This window comes from Balaenoptera physalus (genome assembly GCF_965194825.1).
Source record: "Balaenoptera physalus genome assembly, chromosome: 11".
Taxonomy (NCBI): Eukaryota; Metazoa; Chordata; class Mammalia; order Artiodactyla; family Balaenopteridae; genus Balaenoptera; species Balaenoptera physalus.
Window position 1 is genome coordinate 63088313 of NC_138896.1, and position 25734 is coordinate 63114046.

The following is a 25734-nucleotide window of genomic DNA, read 5'->3' on the forward strand; positions in this document are numbered from 1 at the left end:
CTCTGTGCTATACAGTAGACCTTGTTGTTTATCCATTCTATATATAATAGCTTACGTCTGCTAACCCCAACCTCCCACTCCATCCCTCCCCCAACCCCCTCCCCCTTGGCAACCACAGGTCTATTCTCTATGTCCATGATTCTGTTTCTGTTTTGTAGGTTCGTCTGTGTCATATTTTAGATTCCACATATAAGTGATATCATATGGTATGTTTCTCTGTCTGACTTAACTTAGTATGATAATCTCTAGTTGCATCCATGTTACTGCAAATGGCATTATTTTGTTCTTTTTTATGGCTGAGTAGTATTCCATTGTCTGTATGTACCACATCTTCTTTATCCATTCATCTGTTGATGGGCATTTAGGTTGCTTCCATATCTTGGCTATTGTGAATAGTGTTGCATTGAACATTGGGGTGCATGTATCTTTTCGAATTAGAGTTTTCTCTGGATATATGCCCAGGAGTGGGATTGCTGGATCATATGGTAGCTGTATTTTTAGTTTTTAAAGGCGCCTTCATACTCTTCTCCATAGTGGAGAATTAATTCTTAAATAGAATAGGTCCCCAATGAATCATCCATCCTGCTTGCCAAGTACTCTTTGGGCCACATGTAGGAGGCCTGAGGGCCAGCCAAGGAGGTGGCCTTGAGGAGGCCTCTTGCCTCTCGTGGCACCTTCCTTGTCCTAGTCAGAGACCAGAGGCGCCTCCACCCACTCTTGGGTGCTCTGTCCCCCAATTTTGCATCCAAAATTGCTCCCAAGTTTCTCACCCTCCACTGTCCCCATCCTAGTCCAAGCCCCGTCATCTCTCCCTACAGAGACCACCTGACCTGTTTCCCCTCATCTATTCTTATGCCCCACAGATCTTTCCCTCAGAGCAAGAGGTGGGATCTTTCTAAAGTACAAACCCAGATGGCAACCGTGCCCCTCCCCGCAAATAATAAAAAAGCATGTACAAGAAGGCACCTCTTTGTGTGCCCCTGGGTCACGTCCACACTCCGCTCCTGGCTCCCCCTCACTCCCATGCCAGCCACGTGGGCCATCTTTCCCTTCTGGACCAGGCTGCGACCCTTCCCTCTCTCTGCCTGGCAACACCCGCCTCAGTCAACAAAAACGCCGTGTCTTCATCAGAGGTCTTCCCTGTTGCCGCCCCTGGATATTGGTACTCGTTGTACTTTGTCCCACCCCACCCCCTCACTGTTTTGTAATTATAAAGAGCCCTGGTTTGTGGATTTTGAGGTTAATGTCTGTCTCCCCAGGATGATCTTGAGTTCCATGAGGGCATGGGCCTCCTCTGTTTGTGCTCATTTTTTTAACTCCAGAACCTGGGAGATGTTCAGCACATGTTTGCTAAAGGAAGAATGGACAGATGCCTCGGTTTCCCCAGCTGGTCCCGTGTGTAGGCTGACATCACTTAGCAGGAGTGAGGGAGTGAGTTAAGGGATCCCTTTGGCTCCGGGGCCTCCTGTCACTCGCGCCTGGGGAGTCCCGCTGCCGTCAGGCCCGCAGGCCAGGCTGTGGCCCCACTGCTCCGTTTTTATTTATCCTGCAGACGTCAGAGTCTCTACAGGAGGAGGAGGGTGGTCACGCACCAGCTGGGGCTGGCGGGAAGGAGACACATGGGGCCAGGTGGTCTTCAGCTGGGGCACAGGAGCAGAGAAATTGGCACGGGGGGCTCTGCAGCAGGTGGGTGGCGAGGGCTGGGCGGGCTGCCCATAATCGAGGAGCTGACAGTGGGCGTAAAGAGCCCGCTTAGTGGAAGTGGAGGACTGGGGGTGGGAAGGCCAGAGCTTCAGCCCCCCGACCCAGCCGTTCCTCTGGCCTCTGCTAGTCTCCCTGCTCTGGGCTTCTAGAACCCCCAGGCCCCCAGCCCCTGTGACGCCCTCCACTCTCCCAGCCTCCCTGTCCCTCAGCTCCCCAGTCGCCACCTGTGGCCCGTCCTGCCAGTGGCCTGGGCCCTGCTGGCCAGCCCCCTTCTCTCATCACCTCCTCCTACTCCCTGTGGCGCCCTGGCACCAGGCCCAGGTCTGTGTGGACTGATTTCCCGACACTCCTGTCCTCCCTGCCCCACAGCCCCAGGGAGGGGCTCCCTTGGGGATCCAGCTTCCCCCAGAGGTCAGGTGGGGGGAGGGTGTGGCTGACGGAGGGCCTGGTCCACCCCGAGCTGTGGAGCTGAGCTAGGGAGAGGGCGTGGAGGGAGAGGGAAGGGCATGCGGGGCCACTGTGGGGCAGGGGATGGGGTCCCCGAAAGGCCACACTACCTCCCCACTTTCCTTGGTCTTGCCTGGCGCCATCTGCCCTATCCCAGCTCTTCCTCAGTCTTCACTGTCCCCTCTGGTCCTTCCAGCTTCTCATGGTCCCTCTCATTGGTGACTGAGGAGCTGGGGCCTAGGCCATTCTGCGCGTCAGGAAGGACGGGCTGGGGGGAGCTTTCTGCTGCATCGTGTGTGTAACTCGTGTCCCGGGGGTGGGTGGCTATCAGGGGGTGCTGCTAGGTGGAGGACCTGTGAGGGGTGTGTCAGTAAACAGAGAGCAGTTCAGGAAACCAGCGGATGTTACTGCGGAAGGGACTTAGAGATTGTCCTTAACCATTTACAGATGAAAACACAGGGCTCTGGAAGAGGGAAATGGGATTGGCATGAACAAGTCACATGGGGGCTGGTAAGCATGCTCATCATTATCATGCTGGATATTTATTAAGTGCTACTGTGTACTAGGGATTATTGTAAATTTTTTGTGTTCTAGTTTATACAATCCTCACACTACGCTAGGAGGTAAGTATTGTCATGCCCATTTTACAGATGAGAAAAGGGAGACTAGAACAGTGAGGTCAGTTTCTCCAGATGGTACAGCAAGCCCATGCAGAGCGATGGAATGTTGTCACACTGCACAGGGAGTTTTGCTCCTTCAGATGGTGACATATGTATTAATATATAAAGCATTTCTTTAGAGCTCCTTAAAAACAATAGCAGACATTTCACCAAAGAGGATATAGGAATGGCTAATAAGCACATGAAAAGATGCTCAACATCATTTGTCATCATTAGTCATCAGGGAAATGCAGATTAAAATTACAGGATACACCCACGCAATTGGCTAAAATTAAAGGAAAAAAAAAAAAGACAATTCCAAATGTTGGCATGGATATGGAGCAACTGGAACTCTCATTGCTGGTGGGAATGAATGATGAACAACCACTTTGGAAAATATTTGACAACTTCTTATAGAGTTAAACATACACTAATCAGATAAAACTGATTAGTTGTCCCCTGAAACTAAATTTCTAGGCATTTACCCAAGAGATAAAAACATATGATCACACAAACACAAGTACACAATGTTGATAGCAGCAGCTTTATTCCTGATGGCAAAAAACTATAAACAACCCAAATGTCCAGTCCATCAACTATTGAATGCAAAACTAACCATGGTACGTCCATTTAATGGAGTACCTCTCAGCAATAAAAAGGAACAAATCAACACAGGCAGCAACATGGATGAGGCTCAAATGCATTATGCTAAGTGACAGCAGCCAGACACAAAGGCTACATGCAGTATTATTCCATTCAAATTAATGCTCCAGAAAACAGAACTACAGGAACAGAAAACACCTCAGTGGATTCCAGGGACTGGGGTTGGGAAAGGGGTTGAATGTAAAGGAGCATGAGGACGTGATGGAAATATCTGATATCTTGATTTTGGTGGTGGTTATACTGCTTATACATTTGTCAAAACTCACCACACTGTGCATTTAAAAAGGGTGAATTTTGGGACTTCCCTCGTGGTCCAGTGGCTAAGACTCCAAGCTCCCAATGCAAGGGGCCCAGATTTGATCCCTGGTCAGGGAACTAGATCCCACATGCTGCAACTAAGAGTTCGCATGCCACAACTAAAGATCCCACACACGGCAACTAAGACCCAGCGCAGCAAAATGAATAAATATTAAAAAAAAGAAAGAAAGAAACAAGGGCTAAGATCTTAAAAATAAAAAGGGTGAATTTATTACGTGTAAATTATACCCCACAGAACCTGATCTAAGTATACAAACAGTGGCTGGAGAGGATAGAAAGTACGATGGTCATTGTTGCCTCGTTGCGAAAGTGACATCCGAGGAAAGAGGGGAGCCATGCACTCTCTGGGGGAAGACTGTGACAGAGAGGGACCAGCCACTGCTGAAGCCCTCAGGTGAGGCGTGCACGGCCTGGGCAGGAGCCAGCAAGGAGCTGGTGTGGCTGAAGTGGAGTAAGAGCCGGGGCTGTAGACGGGCTCAGACAGGCCCTGGGGAGCGGGGTGCACTGGGGGGCTGCAGAGGGCTCAGGCTGTTCTCTGAGTGCGATGGGGGCCACTCGGGGGTTCTGTGCAACTTGCCTTTTAATAGACGCCACTGGCTGCTGTGTTGAGAACGGTCTGGGCCAAGGACCAACCAGGAGGCCTCTGTAAGAATCCAGGCAAGAGGCGTTGGTGGCTCAGACCAGCATGGCAATGGTGGTGTTGAGGAGTGGTCGGACTTGGGATATATTTTGAAGGCAGAGCCGACAGGATTTCCTGCTGGATTGGATGTGGGGTGTGTGAGAGGGAGGAGGTAGGCATGATGCCAGGGTTTTTGGCCTGCGCAGCTGGAGCTCCAGCTGAAAACCCCATGGGGGCTGTTACCTGTCCCTGGGGCCTGGGGCTAAAGTCAAGACAGACACGGGGGAGGGCTCGGCCCTGCTCCCGGCTCTGGGGCTCGGGATGGGCTGCCTGTACTGGTTATTCCATTACCCTTTATTTATTGGCCTTATTGGCTTTTGTCATTTCCTTGTTGTCTCCTGTCTGGAGAGAAGACTATAAATGTGATGGATTGATACAGGATACAGGAGGCCCAATTATCTCTGTCGAGCCGGCCTCTCCTCTTGGTCAAGCCCTCCCCGTTCTCTGTCTTTGCAGCACCTCCCATAGCCTTGCAGGCAGAAGCAGCCTGGTCCCTGGCTGTCCAGGAAGAGGGAGTGCAGCCCAACAGGGTGAGTGGCAGACAGACGGTCCCCAGGAGACACAGCTCCAAGAGCAAATACAGGAGGCAAGCTCAGCCCCACAGAGGCTGGGCTGGAGGACAGCGGGGTGGGAGGGCAGGACGTACCGCCGCCGGTCAGCCCACACCCGGGGAGGGGGGCTTTGCTTTGACTTGCACGCCTTTCTGGAATCCGAGCTGGCGCCTCCCTCCACGAACGCTGGGGTGATGGGGCTTTTCTCTCCGGCAGCAGGTGCCTGGCAGCTGCCTGGCAGCTGCCTGTGGATGTTAGCCCCGTGAACTGGCCTGGGAGGAAGTGCTTGTCGGAGTGGTGATTGTACGTGCTGGGCTTGGGCTTGGGCTTGGGCTTGGGCTTGGCCCGTCCCTGTCCGCTGCCCTTCAGGCTGACTTGGGACACCCACAGGAGAGCGGCACCTTGGGTGGGGGCCCCCGGGGTCCCTCTGGGATCCCCCCAGGATCCCCTGAGACAGAGCTTGGCAGCTGCCAGGCTTTGAGTGTCATTTCTGGACCAAATCCCTCGGCCCCCACCTCAGGCCTGTCTGCCTGCCTCTGTCCCTGGGAATGTCCTGAGGCCCCTGGTCCAGGGCGGTGGGGACAGGAAGCCTGAGGTTCCTTCTTAGGATTTCAGGCATCTCCCTGTGGTCACGCCCTGCTCGCTCCCCAACACGGACCCTGGTTACTGTGCCTTGAGCGTGCGTGTGTGTGAATCCGCACCTGTCTCTCCATGTAGGCGAGGATCTCATGTAGGTGACGTCCTTCCAGAAGAACAAAGAGTGGAAGGTGGGACTGTGGGTGAGAATAGGAGCCGGGGACCTAAGAGGACAGAAGGGCAGGAAGGATTCAAATGGAGGAGAGGATCCAGGTGAACCCAGTGGACAGTGAACGGCTGGGTTGAGGGGGTGTCTCTTGTGCCAGCATTCTGGGGCTGCTCTCTGTGCAGGAGCATCTCTCTCCCTGCCAAGGGCTGAGATCCTGAGCTGCATGCCTTCCTTCTGACACAGGAGCCGGCATCTGTCCCTCACGGAACCTGGACCCCAGCCTCACCCCAGAGTGGCCAGGTGACAGCTGTGGCGGTGTGGTGACCACAAGGCCCACTCTTGCCTCCCTCCAGATGCGCCTGACACCTCCCAGGCCACTTCAGGCAGCTACAGAGACCCACACGAGGGGCCCCACACCCAGAATCCAAGTTTTGGCTTCAAGAACAGTGAGGAGCTCCTGCACTGGCCCATTCCAAGTGGTAGTGACCTGGAGTGTGTCAGAGGGGAGGCCTGGCCCTTTACTGCTTATGGTGAGTGCCCCAGCCTCCCCCCACCTCCACGGGCTCCACAAAGGGTTACTGAGCCACTGCCGCGTGCCAGCCGCTGAGCGAGGGACCGGCCACAGTGCTGAGTAAAGCGCACTTAAACCCTGTCCTCATGGTTTTGTTTTGCTTTTAATTCTTACTTTACATGGGAGCACTGTATAGTTGATTAACAATGTTCTGTTAGTTTCAGGTATACAGCAAAGTGATTCAGTTATACATACACCTGTACCTATTCTTTTTCAAATTCTTTTTCCTTTAAGGTTATTACAGAGTATTGAGCAGAATTCCTGTGTTATACAGTAGGTCCTGGTTGATTATCTGTTTTATATACATTAGGGTGTATATGCTAATCCCAGCCTCCTCGTTGATCCCTTTCTCCACCTTTCCCCTTTGGTAACCATAAGTTTATTTTCTAAGTCTGTGAGTCTGTTTCTGTTTTGTAAATTAGTTCATTTATATCAATTTTTAAAGATTCCACATATAAGTGATATCATGTGATATTTGTCTTTCTCTGTCTGACTTACTTCACTTAGTATGATTATCTCTAGGTCCATCCATGTTGCTGCAAATGGCATTATTTCATTCTTTTTTATGGCTCAGTAATATTCTATTGTCTCTATGTACCACATATTCTTTATCCATTCATTGGCAGATGGTCATTTAGGTTGCTTCCATGTCTTAGCTATTGTAAATAGCTACAGTGAACATTGGGGTGCATGTATCTTTTTTTTTTTCTTTGTTTTTTTTTGGGGGGGGCACACCAGGCGGCATGCGGGATCCTAGTTCCCTGACCAGGGATCAAACCCACGCTGCCTGCTGTGGAAGTGCGGGGTCTCACCCACTGGACTGCCAGGGAAGTCCCTGTATCTTTTCAAATTATGTTTTTTTCTGGATATATGCCCAGGAGTGGAATTGCTGGATCATATGGCAACACTATTTTTAGCTTTTGAGGAATCTCCATACTGTTCTCCATTGGCTGAACAAATTTACATTCCCGCCAACAGCATAGGAGGGTTCCCTTTTCTCCACATCCTCTCTAGCATTTATTGTTTGTAGACTTTTTGATGATGGCCACTCTGATGCAAGGTGATACCTCGTTGTAGCTTTGACTTGCATTTCTATAATAATTAGGGATGTCGATCTTGTCTTGTCATGTGCTTTTTTTTTAAACAGTGTGAGTGAAAGTTACCTCTTGAAATTGGCTTTGTGACAGTCTTCTTTTTGGATTACCTCCCCCAGGACATTTCTAGAGGGCAGGTGTCATTTACAGCCCCACAGGCCTTGTTAGTATGACGTGCCCATGAGAAACAGTTTTAAAGTTGTCGTTACGGGAAACGGCCCCAAGGCGGCAGGATTTCTTCATGCCCAGCTTGGATACTCGAGCAACCAAAGCCTTGGAAAGTCAAAAGTTGTGTTTGGGGATTGTAAATTACAGTGGAATGTGCCAGAAGAAATACCTAAGAGGGTTGTGTCTCATTACTTCCTCCCCCTTACCTTTCACCTCCAGGTAAAATCCCAACCCCTGCAAAACCGCTTTGCTGAGTGTGCTGTTGTCCGGAGGCGGGGCGACTCCAAGCAAGGAGGCTGGAGGTGGGTAGCCCACCACCAGAATACGTGGAGACCAGGTGACTTTTCAAAGCTCTTACAGCCCTGAGGGTCCACCATTCTTTGGTTGCACTAGGCTTTGTTTAGCTGTAGGAGGACCCGCCTGGATCTAGAAATTGTGATCCCATGCAGAGGGGACCAGACACTACAGGTCCAAGGGGGGCTAATTTGCTGGTGCATCCTCCCCAGCTTCCTCAGCCCCAGGACAGTCCAGCCATGAGAGCAAAGCCGGCTCAGGCTCCATTGATGTGACACCAGCCCGGGTCACCGAGGCCAGAGAGGAATATAGTAGGCATTTCTTTTCTTTTTTTTTTTTAAATTTAATTTTTACTTTATTTTGGAGTACAGTTGATTTACAATGTTGTGTTTGTTTTAGGTATTCAACAACTTGATTCAGTTATACATAGATGTATATCTATTCTTTTTTGGATTATTTTCCCATATAGGTTATTACAGAGTGTTGAGTAGAGTTCCCTGTGCTATACAGTAGGTCCTTGTTGATTATTTTATATATATTGGGGTGTATATGCTTATCCCAACCTCCTCATTTATCCCTTTTCCCCACCTTTCCCTTGTGGTAACCATAAGTTTGTTTTCTAAGTCTGTGAGCCTGCTTCTGTTTTGTAAATTAGTTCATTTGTATCAACTTTTGGATTCCACCTCTAAGTGATATCATGTGATGTTTGTCTTTCCCTGTGTGACTTACTTCAGTTAGTATGATCATCTCTAGGTCCATCCGTGTTGCTGCAAATGGCATTATTTCATTCTTTTTAATGGCTGAGTAATGTTCCATTGTCTGTATGTACCACGTCTTATTTATCCATTCATCTGTCGATGGACATTTTGGTTGCTAGTGTTTTGGCTATTGTAAAGAGTGCTGCAGTGAACATTGTGGTGCGTGGGTCTTTTTGAATTATGGTTTTCTCTGGATATTCGCCCAGCACTGGGATTGCCGGATCATCTGGTAGCTCTATTTTTAGTTCTTAAAGAAACTTCCATACTGTTCTCCATAGTGGCTGTTACCAGTTTCCACTCCTACCAGCAGCTTAGGAGGGTTCCCTTTTCTCCACACCCTGTCCAACTGCTGTTGTTTGTAGACTTTTTGATGATGGCCATTCTGACTGGTGAAAGGTGATATACCTCTTTGTAGTTTTGATTTCCATTGCTCTAATAATTAGTGACGTTGAGAATCTTGTGGGTTTTTTTAAACAGTGTATTCCTGGGTTGTAAATTAGAGTGCAATGTGCCAGAACAAACACCCGAAGGGTTGTGTCTCATTACTTCATCCCCCTTACCCTTCACCCCTGGGGCAAATCCCAACCCCTGGAAAACCACTTTGCTGAAGGTGCTGTTGTCCAGAGGTGGGGGTGACCCTAAGGAAGAAGGATGGAGGTGGGAACCTTCCCAGCAGGAGATGTGGAGACCAGGTGACTTTTCAAAGCTCTTCCGGCCCTGAGAGTCCACCACTCTTTGGGTGTACTGGGCTTGTTTTAGCTGTAGGAGGGCCCGCCTGGATCTAGAGATTGTGGTCCTGTGCAGAGGGGACCAGGCACTACAGGTCCAAGGGGGGCTTCATTTGCTGGCAGATCCTCCCCAGTTCCCTCAGCCCCATGACAGTCCAGCCTTGGGACCCAAGCCTGCTCAAGTTCCAGGGATGTGACACTAGCCCAGGTCACTGAGGCCTGAGGGGAACATTGTAGGCATTTTTTTTTTAATTTAATTTTTGTTTTCTATTGGAGTACAGTTGATTTACAATGTTGTGTTTTTTTAGGTGTTCGGCAACTTGATTCTGTTATACATAGACATATATCTGTTCTTTTTCGGATTCCTTTCCCATATAGGTTATTAAAGAGTGTTGAGTAGAGTTCCCTGTGCTATACAGAAGGTCCTTGTTGATTATCATCTATTTTATATATATTGGGGTGTATATGCTAGTCCCAACCTCCTCATTTATCCCTTCTGCCACCTTTCCCCTTTGGTAACCATAAATTTGTTTTCTATGTCTATGAGCGTTTCTGTTTTGTAAATTAGATCATTTGTATCAATTTGTAGATTCCTCATCCAGTGATATCATATGATACTTGTCTTTGTCTGACTTACTTCAGTTAGTATTGAAACCGTGTACAAGCCCCTGTGTCCTTGTCTTTTGTAATAAAATGCTGACTCAAGAGTTAATGATTGGCAAATGTGAAATAGAGAAACAAAGAATAGCTGTTTGGCTGAGGAACTGGTAACAATTTAGACTATAATTCTGCCACATAGCAGAATCATGAAACCCACAGTTCCCTGAAAGATATAAAGGCCTGACACACATTCCTGAGTTGTTTGTTTTTACAGAAAGCAGACCCTCTCCAGATGAAAACTGCTGACCACAAGAACACAGACCCTAGACTGGTTGAAACCAGAAGGTTGATGAAGCTTGAAACTTCGCCTTGATGCCAACCAATCCAAGAATTGCCCGCGAGCTAATCACCCCCTCCAGTCTTGAGGGCATTAGCCCGCTGTGGCCCTGTTTGCCTGGCAAAGCAGTAAAAGCTATTCTTTTCTACTTCACCCAAAACTCTGTCTCTGCATTTCTATTTGGCACTGGTGAACAGACGCCAAGTTTTGGCAATAGAATTTTGGGGGCTCATCCAGGATCGACCTGTGTGCAGGTGGCCTTGAGGTGCCCCTGTGTTTGAGCGGACGCTCTGAGGTTTCTCTCCACACCAGCCTCCTTCGAGAGAGCAGAGGGTTGAAGGACTCCTCTGGAGGCCGGATCGCCAGGGATCCCCTGCCGTAGGGCTGTGCCCTGATCATACCCGGCCTGCCGTCTCGGTAGTTGGAGCTCCGAGGTGGGGATGGAAGACAGACAGGAGAGAAGCTGTCCTAGCAGCTGCCAAGGCCACCTTTGCCTTGAGGTCATCCCCCTCTCCTTCTGCCCACACCGGTCCGGACTTCCTGCTCTGAGAAGATATTTTGGGGAAGCAGCAAGGTAGCGTTTGGGACATCACAGCACCTCTGCCAGCACTTCGGTAAGCCCCCTGGCGTGCACTCTGAGGACCCTCAACCTTGTCCGTTTGGGGAACCTTCTGTTGCCGTTTGGGAATTTTTTATTTTATTTATTTTTTTGGGGGGTGGATTTTTTAGATCCAGTTTGTAAGTAGCAGCTTGGAAACCAATTTGAGCCTTGGGCTGTTTGGTTTTTTTTGTGTGTTTGTGGCTTCTGTTTGCCTGACAAGGATTTGGTTTGCCTTTGGTTTTGCTGGCAAGTGTTTAATTTGACTCAACGTAGGAAGCGCTTCTTTGATTCCATCTGACAGCCCACTAGGGAAAATTTTGGCAGCCTGGTCAACCTATAATTATAAACCTATAAATAAGGAAAAAATAATTTAACAAACACCATGTGGTCACAATATTCTTTAGACTCCAGAGAAAACTGGTTGAGATGAAACTCTTGAAATTCCAAAACTGGTCCATTTTGCATGTGCAGTTAGAGAAAGCTGGCTTGATAAAATACTTTTTTTCAGAACACTGAGAGAACAAAAATATTCTTAGGAGAAAACTTGAAGTTAACTCTTATCATGTCCTTGAAGTACAAACACAGCCCACTTTGCCTGGGACTTCAGTCTTGGGTTAATTAGTAGAACCTCAAGCCAAGGGGGGGCAGGAAAGGAGGGAAGAAAAAGAAGCCTTTTAAAATCACATGTGTAAATTTGAGTATTCTGTTATTCATAAACTAAGTTTAATTACACTGCCTGATGAAATATAAAAAGATGAAACAATGAGATCTCTGTCCGTCTGTATGTATGTCTCAGTATGTGTCTTTGACTTTGGATAATATTGCTGAGGTTAATTTGTAAATGAGCTCTATTTAATTGGTTTAAAGAAAAGTAAGTGCTTACAAATGAGATCTAAATTTACCTACTTTTGTCTTCTTGCAAGAGGGAAACCAAAGATGTTTGCATTTATTAGACACATGTCTTGTGCCACTTTGAGAAAAGAAATTGTGCTTTGGGAAAATGCATGTTTTTGGAGATTATAGAATATGTTCCTAAGTTTGCTAATCAGAGAATGCCAATATGACAGACAGTTCAGTTGCTTTCTTCTTGGTTCTCACTAGAGATTAAGGGTTGGGTTTTTTTTTAAATTAATTAATTAATTTTTTTGGGGGGCTGCATTGGGTCTTCGTTGCTGAGTGCAGGCTTTCTCTTGTTGCGGCGAGTGGGGGCTACTCTTCGTTGTGGTGCATGAGCTTCTCATTGCAGTGGCTTCTCTTGTTGTGGAGCACAGGCTCTGGGCACCTGGGCTTCAGCAGTTGTGGCTCGCAGGCTCTAGAGCACAGGCTCGGTAGTTGTGGTGCACGGGCTTAGTTGCTCCACAGCATGTGGGATCTTCCTGGACCAGGGCTCAAACCTGTGTCCCCTGCATTGGCAGGCAGATTCTTAACCACTGTGCCACCAGAGAAGTGCAAGGGTTTTTTTAAGGGTTTAAAATTATAATATGTAATTAAAGCTAATAAAATGATAAGGGAAACATTACAGTGTGTAAAGCAAGTAGGAGATGTATTGCCAGTGAAAGAAGGTATAAAGATTGCAGATATTTTTGTTGAGGAAAAAAATGATGATAATAATTTTGTCCTACAGTTGGTTGTTTCTGGATGGAAAAAAATAAGGGACAAATTATTATGAATCCAGAAAGTGATAAAAGAGTTGTGAAAAAGGTACTTTGAGAAAAGAATTTTCTATGTTGTTAACATTGATCCCCTCATTGTCAGATATCTGCCGTCCTGCTGCCCTTATAGCATGGAAATGGTCTACTCCTAAATCAGGGAATTTAAAAATGAATAAACAATAGCTGTAAATTTTTAAAAATCAGGGCTATGGGAAATCCAAGATGCCCTCTTGGCTTTTCCCGGCTCCCTGACAAACCTCATTTTCTATTAGATGGGTTAAAGATTTCTCTGGCTGCAGGGAATGGCTCACAATGAGAAGGAAAAGGTTAGAAAATGTGTTTCCCACTTGGAGTATAGTGTCTACCATCTCCAGTGATCAAGACACCCACTTCACTGGACAAATCATACAAGACTTAACAAAAATGTCACAAATTTCTTGAAATTATCACTATCATCCTCAATCATCAAGCAAGGTCAACAAAACTAATGGAAAAACTGGACTCAAACAACAAAATAAATTATAGGGGATTAAATGAACTGCTAAATATAATTTTTATGAATTGTCTGATATACTGCTGGCTTCTAATCTTTGTTTTTCAGGTATAGAAAAGCCCTTTTCTTCAAGCTACTTATGATTTACAACAATTTGGTAATTTACACCTGTAGGTAAAATTAAAATATTTTTTTCTCTCTGCCTGGTTCCTCCAGAAATTGGAGACTCTTGGGTTCTGAGCAGCCTTATCAGGTGAATGGAAAAGACTGTCTCTTGGCATGTGCAGGAATCTAGATACTCTTTAGACCTGGAGAAGAGACAAATTTACCCAATCTATAGCTATCACAGGCATAATCTGCAGGCAAGCCTGGCCTTGAGAGGCCTTTTAAAAGTTTGATCTGGGGGCTTCTCTGGTGGCACAGTGGTTGAGAATCTGCCTGCCAATGCAGGGGACACGGGTTCGAGCCCTGGTCTGGGAAGATCCCACATGCCGCAGAGCAACTAGGCCCATGAGCCACAATTACTAAGCCTGCATGTCTGGAGCCTGTGCTCCGCAACAAGAGAGGCCGCAATAGTGAGAGGCCCACGCACCGCGACGAAGAGTGGCCCCCACTTGCCGCAACTAGAGAAAGCCCTCGCACAGAAACGAAGACCCAACACAGCCATAAATAAATAAATAAAATTAAAAAAAAAAAGTTTGATCTGTGATTCCTAACGAAGAGTTCCAGTGCAGCCAATATAAATGAGCCTATATGAGCAATTACATTTATATGAATAATCAGGCCATGTATATTGAAACCAGACTTATTTTGAACAAAGCCTTAATTTGGCTGGACTTAGTAAAAAATGAGGATAATCTAGACAGAAAAATTATGTTTCAATAGTATACCTTTGCGGATATTGAAGTTGTCTATTTATTGAGGCTTTGTATTTATTACCTATGTCCAAGATGGCTCCTTATTGCTATGTTACCTTATTATAAAGTTTAATTGAACTAGTAAAAGAATATTCTAAGCTTGTTTCTAAAGCCAATCTCAGATGCCCTGTGACCTACACCTAAGAGATTATGCACAGTGGAAAAGACATTATTTAAAGGACTGTCAGCAAACTAAAAAGACCCTTAAAAGATACTCTTAACTATGATATGTACCACAAAACTGAAGGGAATTGACTCGAATTCATATTTCCCATTTAAGAAGGGCCTCTGCATTTGAATGTCTATAGAAAAGACTGCTAACTCCAAACGACACCCACACCAGGATGAAAAGAAGATAACAGCAGTGGAAGACAGCTGACATAAAAATCTGGACCAGGCCCGTAAGAACCATCCAACTAATTCAACTGCACTGTTTATCAAGTGTTTGTCTTCCTATCAAAACAGAAAGTTATTGTTTTACTTCTAACCATACTTTTGACCCCAGTGTTCAGCATGAAAAAAAAATTCTCTAGTGAAGTTGTCACAGAGTATAAATATTCATGACATGTATCACTGCTTGTTTTAAGTGTATTGCTAAGCGCACATGTACAATGCTTGTGTGACAATTAAGTACAAGTGATAAACTGTATAGCCTACAAAGCATTTCCCCATTAACATACCTCTGAGCCTGTTCATGATATCTGATTAGTTTTCCCCCAACGTGGAGAACTAAGCAAAAAAAAAAAAAAAAAAAGGCATAGGACCGAGGGACATATATGGACCCAGAGCAGGCAACTGGGCCACCACTCTGGCAACGTTGGAAAAACATATTGATTATCAATGCCATTTATGGAAATATTTGCAGTCGAAAAGGGAAAATGATGGAAGAAATTTTCACATGTTGAGGTATGGGGAAATCATTCTGGCTTGTACATGACTGAGTTTGAAATTTAAGGTAACCAAAACAGCCTGTTTTGGGTCTATTAAACATGCATTGTACATCTGCTTTAGCCATTAAAATAAATCAAAATGAAATAACTGGTTCAGACGTCCAAAATGGAACTAGGTGGCCAGTATGGATGTGGGTTCAGACATGTTCCTATACTACTGAAAACTTGAGTTCTCTAAACTTTATCAGACTTAAGGACACCATCAGCCATTTTCAAAACAATATCTAATAGCAGCTGCCAACTGCAACCTTATCCTCTCAAGGTCTTCTTGTAACTATGAAACCTTTTTCCTACTTTAAAAATAGTAATAGCAAATGAGACAGCTCAAGCTATAGCCTCCCAGCAAAAGCCTACTTGGTTACTAAATATCTGTAAAAAGGAAACACTCCAAAACTTATTTTCCTGGTTGCCATCTAAAATAGGAGGATTATTTTGAAAAATACTACAAAGGTGTATTTTAACCATTATCTGCATTGTACTACGTCTAATAATTTTCAAATGTTTGTCTAGGTGCTATGACAAAGCAATCAGAGAGGTAATATTTTCTTAATACAAAATATTGATGCTAAGCTTCGAATTCCAGATTATTTCCAACTCTGTGTCCATTCCCCCAATTAGTCAGGACTACACCCCACATCAGCAGGAAGTAACCAGAGTGGTTGTCACCCCATTCCCACAGAGAAGGGGAAAATTGAAACAGAGATGGACTGACAGTTCTTCTGCCAAGTTTATGATTAACCTCTCAATCTAAAACATTCCCTTTCATGTTCTGCACCTATTCCTCCTCAACTGAGGAATATCAAAGAAAAAGGGGGATTGAAACCATGTACAAGCACCTGTGTCCTTCTCTTTGAAGAAAAACGCTGACTCAAGAGTCAGTGATTGGGAAATGTGAAGATGTAGAAACAAACAATAGCAGATGGGCTGGGGAACTGGTAAGAATTTAGACTATACTTCTGCCAAGTAGCAGAATCACCCAACTTAGAGTTTCCTGAAAGATATAAAGGCCTGACACACATTCCTGAGTTCTTTTTATGGGAAGCAGTCCCCTCCAGCTGAAAACCACTGACAGCAAGAACATAGACCCTAGACTGGATGAAAACCGAAGGTTAATGAAGTTTGAAATTTCACCTCGATGCCAACCAATCTGAGAATTGTCCATGAGCTGATCATGCCCTGCTTCTTGAACACTATAAAACTACTCACTACCCCCTCCAGGGTGGGCCACAGACTCTTGAGGGCATTAGACCGCTGTGGCCTCCTTTGCCTGACAAAGCAATAAAAGCTACACTTTTCTACTTCACACAACACTCTGTCTCCGCCTTCCTATTCGGTATGGGTGACCAGAGGAGAAGTTTCAGCAACAATATGATCATCTCAAGGTCCGTCTGTGTTGCTGCAAGTGGCATTATTTCATTCTTTTTAAGGCTGAATAATACTCCATGGTCTGTACATACCAAAACTTATTTATCCATTCATCTGTCTATGAACATAGGATTCCTTCTGTGTCTTCGCTATTGTAAATACTGCTGCAATGGATGTTGGGGTGCATGGGTCTTTTCAAATACGGGTTTTCTCTGGATATACCACAAGGAGTGGGATTGCCGGATCATCTGGTAGCTTTTTGTAGATTTTTAAGGAACCTCCGTACTGTTCTCTACAGTGGCTGTTACCAGTTGCCATTCCCACCAGTAGCTTGGAGGGTTCCCTTTTCTCCATGCCATCTCCAGCTATTATAGTTTGTAGACTTTTGGACAATGGCCATTGTGACTGGTGCAAGGTGAGACCTCGTTGCAGTTTTGATTTGTGTTCCTCTCATAATTAGTCATGTTGAGCATCTTGGCATGTGCTTTTTTTTTAAACAGTATGAGTAAAAGTTACCTCTTGAAATTGGTTTCGTGACATTCTGCCCTGATTTGAATGTTTTTTGGATTGCTTACCGCAGGACATTTCTTGAGGGCAGGTGTCATTTACAGCCCCCCAGGCCTTGTGAATATGAACATGTGCCCATGAGCACCAGATTTAAAGTTGTTGTTTCAGGAACCAGCCACAAGGTGGCAGCATTTTCTCATACCCAGCTCTGGTTACTCCTGCAACAACAACCTTAGGGAAAGTTGTGTTCCCCAGTTGTAACTTTGAGTGGTATGTGCTAGAACAAACACCCAAGGGAGTGTCCCTGGTGTCCAGTGGTTAAGACTTCGCTTCCAATGCAGGGGGTCTGGGTTGGAGCCCTGGTCGGGGAACTAGGATCCCACAAGCCCCAGGGCCAAAAAAAAAAAAAAGAAATTCCAGGGGGTTGTGTCTTATTACCTCTTCCCCCTTACCCTTCTTGCCCAGGGCAGAACCCAACCCTTGGAGAACCACTCTGCTGAGGGTGCTGTCCTCCGGAGGTGGGGCAACTGTGAAGAAGGAGGATGGAGGTGGGAACCTTCCCAGCAGGAGACCTGGAGACCAGGTGACTTTTCAAAGCTCTTGCAGCCCAGAAAGTCTACCCTCCTTTGGGTGCACTGGGCTTGGTTTAGCTGTAGGAGTGCCAGCCTGGATCTGGAGATGGTGGTCCCATGCACAGGGGACCAGGCACTCCTGGTCCAAGGAGGGCTCATTTCCTGGCACATCCTTCCCAGCTCCCTGAGTCCCTTGGACAGTCCAGGCCTTGGGACCAAATCCTGCCAAGGCTCCAGGGATGTGACACCAGCTTGGGTCAGCGAGGCCTGAGGTGATCATATGAGGCATTTCTTAGTTTTAGGGTTTTTTTTTAATTTAATTTTTATTTTCTAGTGGAGTATAGTTGATTTACAGTGTTGTGTTTTCTTAGGTGTTTGGCAACGTGATTCAGTTATAGAGAGACATATATCTGTTCTCTTTCCGATTCCTTTCCCATATAGGTTATTAAAGAGTGTTCAGTAGAGTTCCGTGTGCTATACAGAATGTCCTTGTTGATTATCTATTTTATACATATTGGGGTTTATGTGCTAGTCCCAACCTCCTCACTTATTCCTTCTGCCACCTTTCCCCTTTGGTAACCTTAAGTTTGTTTTCTAAGTCTGTGAGTTTGTTTCTGCTTCGTAAATGACTTCATTTGTATCAATTTTTGGTTTCCTCCTATAAGTGATATCATGTGATCTTTGTCTTTCCCTTTCTGGCTTACTTCACTGAGTCTGATCATCTCTAGGTCCATCTGTGTTGCTGTAGGTGGCATTATTTCATTCTTCTTAATGCCTGAGTAATACTCCATTGTCTATATGTACCACATCTTCTTTATCCATTCATCTGTTGGTGAACATTTTCATTGCTTCCATGTCTTGGCTATTGTGAATACTACTGCAGTGGACGTTGCAGTGTGTGAGTCTTTTCGAATACGGGTTTTCTCTGGATATACCCCCATGAATGGGATTGCCGGATCATCCGGTACCTTTATTTGTAGTTTTTTAAGGAACCTCCATACTGTTCTTTATACTGGCTGTTACCAGTTTCCTTTCCAACAAGATTGTGCCAAGATTTAAAACTAGTGCTTTTGGGCACTCAGTATTCACCAGGACTACAGGGATATAAATGACTCCTGCCCTCAAGAAATGTCCTTGTGTAGGTAATCAAAAAACAATACAAAGATTGCAAATTTTCAAGAAGGCAGTTGCAGCAGCCAAATTTTACTCAACACTGTTTAAAGAAAGGTCATGAAAAGATACTCAACATTGGTAATTGTTAGAGACATGCAAATCAAAACTACAACGAGGTATCACGTTGCAACAGGCCACATGATTATCATCAAAATGTCTGCAAACAATTAATGCTGCAGAGGGCGTGAAGGATAGAGATCCCTCCTACACTGTTGGTGAGATTTTTAAAGTGGTAACAGACAGTACGGAGACCAGTATGGAGGTTCCTTAAATACCAAAAATAGAGCTACTATATGATCAAGGAATCCCACTCCTTGGCATATATCCAGAGAAAACCATAATTCAAAAACACACATGCACCCCAAGGTTGACTGCAGCACTATTTACAATAGCCAAGACATGGAAGCAACCAAATTGTCCATCGTCAGATGAATGGATAAAGAAGAAGTGGTAGATAGAAACAATGGAATATTACTCAGTCATGAAAAGAATGAAATAATGCCACTTGCAGCCACATGGATGGACCCAGAGGTGATCATACTAAGTGAAGTAAGTCTGTTGCAACAAAAATAGAAATGAGGTTTTTCCTCTCCTGTTAACAAGGAAAAGAAAGTGAACAGTAAACAGGCTAGAGGAGAAACATAAACTGGCCTGAAAGAGGTAATCAATCCTAGTTTCATTTTAACTATCACTCATCTGTAGTGTCTGTAACCAGATTTGGTTTTCACAAAGCTAACCTCTAACACTCTCTGACACTATGTGAATTACATCCTGCACCTATCACTCCTTAACTCTGTTTGAATTATATCCTGCCCCTAACACACTCTAATCTTGTGTGAATTACATCCTGCACTTTGTGTTTACACTCCCTGCACTCCCCTGTAGCAAATCTCCCCTTGTAGCATTCTGCATTTCAGAAAGAAGGTTGCAGGCTGATAATTTAGAGACGAACGGACCCAATTACCGGGTTGCCTGACGCTAGCTGTGACTGTTTTGAAATAATGCAGAAAGAAAAAAAATGCAGACCTTCACCACTTTGATCCTTATCACCTACCCCGGACTTCGAGCCTCACCTATAGGACTTCCCCTGATCCCCCAGGGAAGGGGGTCACAGTTCTTGAGGTGCTAGTGCGCTGTATTTTCTCCTTTCCCTGTCAAAGATAAAGCTATTTTCCTTTTTCTCCAAAACTCTGTCTCCATATTTCTGTTCAGCATTGGTGCACAGAAAGCCAAGATTTTGGCATCAAATCTGAGAGGAAGATAAATATCATATGATATCACTTATAGGTGGAATCTAAAAATTGATACCAAGGAAGTAATTTACAAAAGAGAAACAGACTCACAGACTTAGAAAACACACTTACGTTTACCACAGGGGAAAGGTAGGGGAAAGGGATAAATTAGAGGTTGGGATTAACATATATACACTAATATGTATAAAACAGATAATCAACAAGGACCTACTGTATAGTATAGGAAATTCTACTCAACACTCTGTAATAACCTATATGGGAATAGAATCCAAAAACGAACAGATATATGTCTATGTATAACTGAATCAAGTTGCCAAACACCTGAAATAATGCAACATTGTAAATCAACTATACTCCACTAGAAAATTAAAATTAAAAAAAAAAATACGAAAACAAAGAAATGCCTCATATGATCACTTCAGGCCTTGCTGACCCAAGCTGGTGTCACATCGCTGGAGCCTTGGCAGGCTTCAATCCCAAGGACTGGCCTGTCCAGGGACTCGGGGCTGGGAAGGATGTGCCAGGAAATGAGCTTTCCTTGGACCAGGAGTGCCTGGTCCCCTGTGCATGGGACCACCATCTCCAGATCCAGGCCTGCACTCCTACAGCTAAACCAAACCCAGTGCACGTAAAGCAGGGTAGACCCTCTGGGCTGCAAGAGCTTTGAAAAGTCACCTGGTTTCCACGTCTCCAGCTGGGAAGGTTCCCACCTCCATCCTCCTCCTTTACAGTCGCCCCACCTCCGGAGGACAGCACCCTCCATAGAGCAATTTGCAGGGGTTGGCATTTGTCCCAGGGGTGAAGGGTAAGGGGGAAGAAGTAATGAGACAGCATCACTTGCATGTTTGTTTTGGCATGTTCACTCCAATTTACAACCCAGAAACACGACTTTCACTAAGGCTCTGGTTGCCCAAGTTCCCAGAGTGGGGCATGAAGAAATCCTGCCGCCATGTGGCCATTTTCCGTAACAGCAACGTTAAAACTGGTGGTCTTGGGCACTTAATAGTCACAAGGCCTGTGGGGCTGTAAATAACACCTGTCCTGTAGAAATGTCCTGGGGTAGGATGGGATCAAGATGGCAGGGGAGTAGGACGTGGAGCTCAGCTTCTCCCCAAAGATACATCAAACATACATCTACATGCGGAACAACTCTCACAGAACATCTACTTGAACACTGCCAGAAGATCTCAGACTTCCAAAAGGGCAAGAAAATCTCCAGGTAACAGGGTAGGGCAGAAGAAAAAAAGAGAGAGAGAAGGAATCAGGACAGGACCTGTGCCTCTGGGAGGGAGCTGTGAAAGTAGAAAGGTTTCCACACACTGGGAAGTCCCCTCACTGGCAGAGACAGAGGGGGAGTTTTTGCCTCAGAGCAGAGTGCAGCAACAGGTGTTTGGAGGGCAAAGCGGATAGAGACCTGCATACATGGTCAGTGCTGCCTGGCTCTCCACAGCCTGAGACACTTGTCCGCTCGCCCACTGGGATGGGTGGGGGCTGGGTGCTGAGGCTCCAGCTTCGGAGGTCAGACCCGGAGGAGAGGACTGGGGTCGGCTGTGTGGAGACAGCCTGAGGGGGCGAGGGTGCAGTGTGCCACAACTGAGGGAGTTGGGGAAGAAGCCTGAGCCCGCCAGAGAGTCAAGACACCATTTTCGGGGGGTGGGGCACACGAGGAGAGGGGCGGGCCTGCCATATGAGCTCCTTCTCTGCCAACTCACAGGCAGCAGGGCACCGCCTACCGCCTCTCGAGCTCCAACAGTGGGCATGAGCCGTGGCTGCCATCTTGGACTCCAGAACGGGCCTGGACTGCTGCCACCACCGCCACTGAGGGTCCTGTGAGTGGGTGCAGGTCACTGCCCTCACCCTCCCAGGAGCCTGCTTAGCCCACTGCCAAGGGTCCCATGATCTGGGGCCAACTTCCCCAGGAGTGTGCGTGGTACGCCGCCACTGCTGATGGCCCTGCAACCTGGCACTGACCACTGCCCCCACCTCCGAGAGGCCACACGACCCACCGCCGCCACCTAGGGTCCCGAGATCCAGGGCAATCTTCCCCAGGGGCCTGCGACCCACCGCTGCTGCTGCAGAGGGACCCATGACTAGGAGCCAGCCACTGCCCCTGCCTTCCTGGGAGTCTGTGCAAGCCATGCACCTGCACACCTGCACACCCCCTATCAAGGGGATACCAGCCAGCACACACTGAGGTAAGAGATGGCAAGCATCCAAACCAAAAGCAGCCCTCATGCCAAAAAAATGTTAAACCCACACAAGCTACACAGGGACACCCCCACATATAAACAGCCCTCCAAGACTACAGTAGATTCTTGTTTTCCTAAACTCACAGACTAAGAGAAATAGAACCATAGAACCAAAATAAAGAAGCAGAGGATCCACTCTCAGCTAAAAAACCAAGAAAATTCCCCTGAAGGAACAAACAATGAAACAGACCTCTTCAGTCTAATAGACACTGATTTCAAAAAGGAGGTAATGAAAATACTGAAGGAATTAAGTAAGTCTATCGACAGAAATGCAGATTACTGTAAAAAGGAACTAGAAACTATAAGGAGGAGCCAAGAAAAATTAGAAAATTCATTTCCCGAGATGAAAGCTGAGCTCAAGGCAGTGAATAGCAGAATGAATAATGTGGAAGAAAGAATAAGTGATCTGGAAGATAGAATAATGGAAATTACCCAATCAGAAGAGCAGACAAAAAGCCAAAGGAAAAAAGAAAGCAATATAAGAGACCTATGGGATAATATAAAGCAGGCCAATCTACGTGTTATAGGGATTCCAGATGGAGAAGAAAGAGAAAAGGGGATTGAAGATGTATTTGAAGAAATTATGGCTGAAAAGTTCCCAAACCTAAAGAAGGAAACAGATATCCAGATACAGGAAGCACAGGGGGTCCCAGACAAGATGAACCCAAACAGACCTACACCAAGATATATTATAAGAAAAATGGCAAAAGTTAAAGAGAGGATTCTAAAGTCAGCAAGAGAAACACAAAGAGTTCTTTACAAGGGAACCCCCATGAGTCTATCAGCTGATTTCTCTACAGAAACACTGCAGGCAGGAAGAGAGTGACAAAATATATTCTAAGTCTTGAAAGAGAAAAATATGCAATCTAGAATACCCAGCAAGATTTTCATTTGGAATAGGAGGAGAAATAAAGAATTTCTCAAACAAGCAAAAACTAAAAGAATACAGCAATACTAAACCTATCCTGAAAGAAATATTGAAAGGTCATTTCTAAATAGAAAAGATGCAAGAAGAAATAGAAAGGAGAAAACCACAATTGGAAAGTAAATCACTTAAATTAGCCAGTATATGGATCAAAAAGAAAAACAAAACAAAACAAAACCTGTTTGTGAAAGCAATGATAAACACAAGGAACAGCAAAAGGATAAACATGAAGATGTAAAAAGGGACATCAAAATCATAAAATGTGGGGAAGGAGAGTAAGAAAATGCAGATTCTTTTTTTTTTTTTTTTTAGAATGTGTTTAAGCCTATATGGCTATCCATCTAAAGCAAGCAGATATAGCAAGGAGTTAACAATACTTGAAAAACAGGGCAACCACAAATCAAGAACATACAACAGATTCACAAAAACCAAAAAGAAGAGAACACAAGCATAAAATAAAAGGAAATCATCAAACCACAGAAGGAAAAAGAAAAAGAAAGGAATGAAGAAGAAACAAAGAATCAACTGGAAAACAAGGTTTGAAATGGCAATAAATACATATGTATCAATAATTACCATAAATGTCAGTGGAGGGCTTCCCTGCTGTGCAGTGGTTGAGAATCCACCTGCCAATGCAGCGTACACGGATTTGAGCCCTGGTCCGGGAAGATCCCTCATGCCGCAGAGCAATTAAGCCTGTATGGCACAACTACTGAAGCCCACGCGCCTAGAGCCCATGCTCTGCAACGAGAAGCCACCGCAATGAGAAGCCCGTGCACTGCAATGAAGAGCAGCCCCCGCTAGCTGCCCGTGCACAGCAACAAAGACTCAACACAGCCAAAAATAAATAAATAAATAAAAACATTTAAAAAAACACTAAGGATATCTGAATAAAGTATGAACTTTAAAAAAAAATGTCAACAGACTGAGTGCTCCAATCAAAAGACATAGAGTGGCAGACTGGATAAAAAAAACAAGAGCTTACAGTATGCTGCCTACAAGAGACCCATCTTAGGGCACAGGACACACATAGATTGAAAGTGAGGGGTTGGAAAAAGGTATTTCATGCAAACAGAAATGACAAGAAAGCAGGAGCTGCAAGACTCATATCAGACAATAACTTTAAAGCACAGGCTATAAAGAAAGATAAAGAAGGACACTATATAATGATAAAAGGATCAATACAAGAAGAGGATTTTATACTCGTCAACATACATGCACCTAATATAGCAGCACCCAAATACATAAAACAAACACTAACAGACATAAAAGGAGAAACTGACAGGAATACAATAATAGTAGGAGATTTTAACACCCCACGCACATCAATGGACAGATCTTCTAGACAGAAAATCAATAAGGAAACAGAGACCCTAAATGATACAATAGAACAGTTAGACTTAATTGATATTTTCAGGACATTACATTAAACAAAAATCAGAATACACATTCTTTTCAAGTGCACATGGCACATTCTCTAGGATTGACCACATACTATGGCACAAAACTAACCTCAACAAATTTAAGAGTATAGGAATTATTTCAAGCATCTTCTTTGACCACAATGACATGAAACTAGAAATCAACCACAGGAAAAGAAATGAGAAAAAAACAATTACATGGAGACTAAGTAACACGTTACTAAAAAACCAATTGGTCAATGACAAAATCAAAAAGGAAATTTAAAAAATACCTTGAGACAAATGACAGTGAAAACATAACCATACAAAATCTATGGGACGCAGCAAAAGCAGTTCTTAGAGGGAAGTTCATAGCAATACAGGCCTTCGTCAAAAAAACAAGAAAAATCTCAAGTAAACAACCTAACCTACCACCTAAAAGAATTAGAAAAAGAATAACAATACCTAAAGTCAGCAGAAAGAAGGAAATAATAAAGATCAAGGTGGAGATAAATAAAATAAATATTTAAAAAACAACAGAAAAAATCAACAAAACCAAGAGCTGGTTCTTTGAAAGGGTAAACAAAATTGACAAACCTCTGGCCAGGCTCACCAAGAAGAAAAGAGAGAGAACCCAAATAAACAAAATAAGAAATGAAAAAGAGGTGACAGTTTGCACATGGAAAATAAAGTGAGCACTTCAACCACATGTGGCGCATGACTCAAACCCACCACCTGCCCGTGTGGAACATTCCAGAGGCAGAGCCTCCAAGGCACACAGACCCGCCTGTGGCTCTGGGAGGTTGCATCCCCTCCCACTCCCTACTTGTGGGTCCTTCCTGTCCAGCAGGGCCAATGCAGTAGAGCAGGTGGTGCTCATTCCAGGCCGATGGGCGCACGTGGAACTCATGTTTCACTGTCAGTTTTTGTGCTTGATTTTGAGAATGGAATTATGGGGATTTTTTTTTTTTTTAATGTATCTTAACTGACGTCTGTCAGTGTTTACAGCACTGCCTCCAGGCTTTTAGATCCCTAGTTAGCTGGACGGGGAGGCATTTTGGTCACCAGTTCACTCTTGTGCTTTGATGTTTTCCTGTCTCTCCATCCCCCTCTGTTCCCAAGAGCAAAGATTAATTTAAAGGCAAAGATGGAGTCACTGTAAACTAACCTGTCCTCATTTACACCTTCCTTTTCTTTTCCAGTGCAGAAATTAAAATAAGTATAAAGCAAAAAAAACCCCACAAAAACAAACAAAAAAAACAAACCACTGTGCTTTCCTGGTGGCGCAGTGGTTAAGAATCCGCCTGCCAATGCAGGGGACATGGGTTCAATCCCTAGTCCAGGAAGATCCCACGTGCTGC

At 45.1% G+C, this 25734-nt stretch overlaps 1 protein-coding gene and 1 long non-coding RNA gene across 12 annotated transcripts in view; one reads left to right on the top strand and one right to left on the bottom strand.

The window, feature by feature from the left end:
• Positions 1-16239, top strand: part of EXOG (exo/endonuclease G) — a 47252-nt gene extending 31013 nt beyond the window's left edge. For 5 of the 11 annotated variants that reach the window (XM_082412952.1, XM_082412949.1, XM_082412954.1 and 2 more), the window contains 4 exons: positions 4027-4185; positions 4927-5000; positions 5252-5324; positions 6010-16239. The gene's annotated coding sequence lies outside the window, so the exon portion shown is untranslated. The remainder of the gene's footprint in view (positions 1-4026; positions 4186-4926; positions 5001-5251; positions 5325-6009) is intronic. The other 6 variants (XM_082412953.1, XM_082412959.1, XM_082412957.1 and 3 more) reach the window with 6 other exon arrangements.
• Positions 11179-25734, bottom strand: part of LOC309637804 — a 70860-nt gene continuing 56304 nt past the window's right edge. The window contains exon 4 of the long non-coding RNA XR_014250820.1: positions 11179-11265. This is a non-coding gene — a long non-coding RNA (uncharacterized lncRNA). The remainder of the gene's footprint in view (positions 11266-25734) is intronic.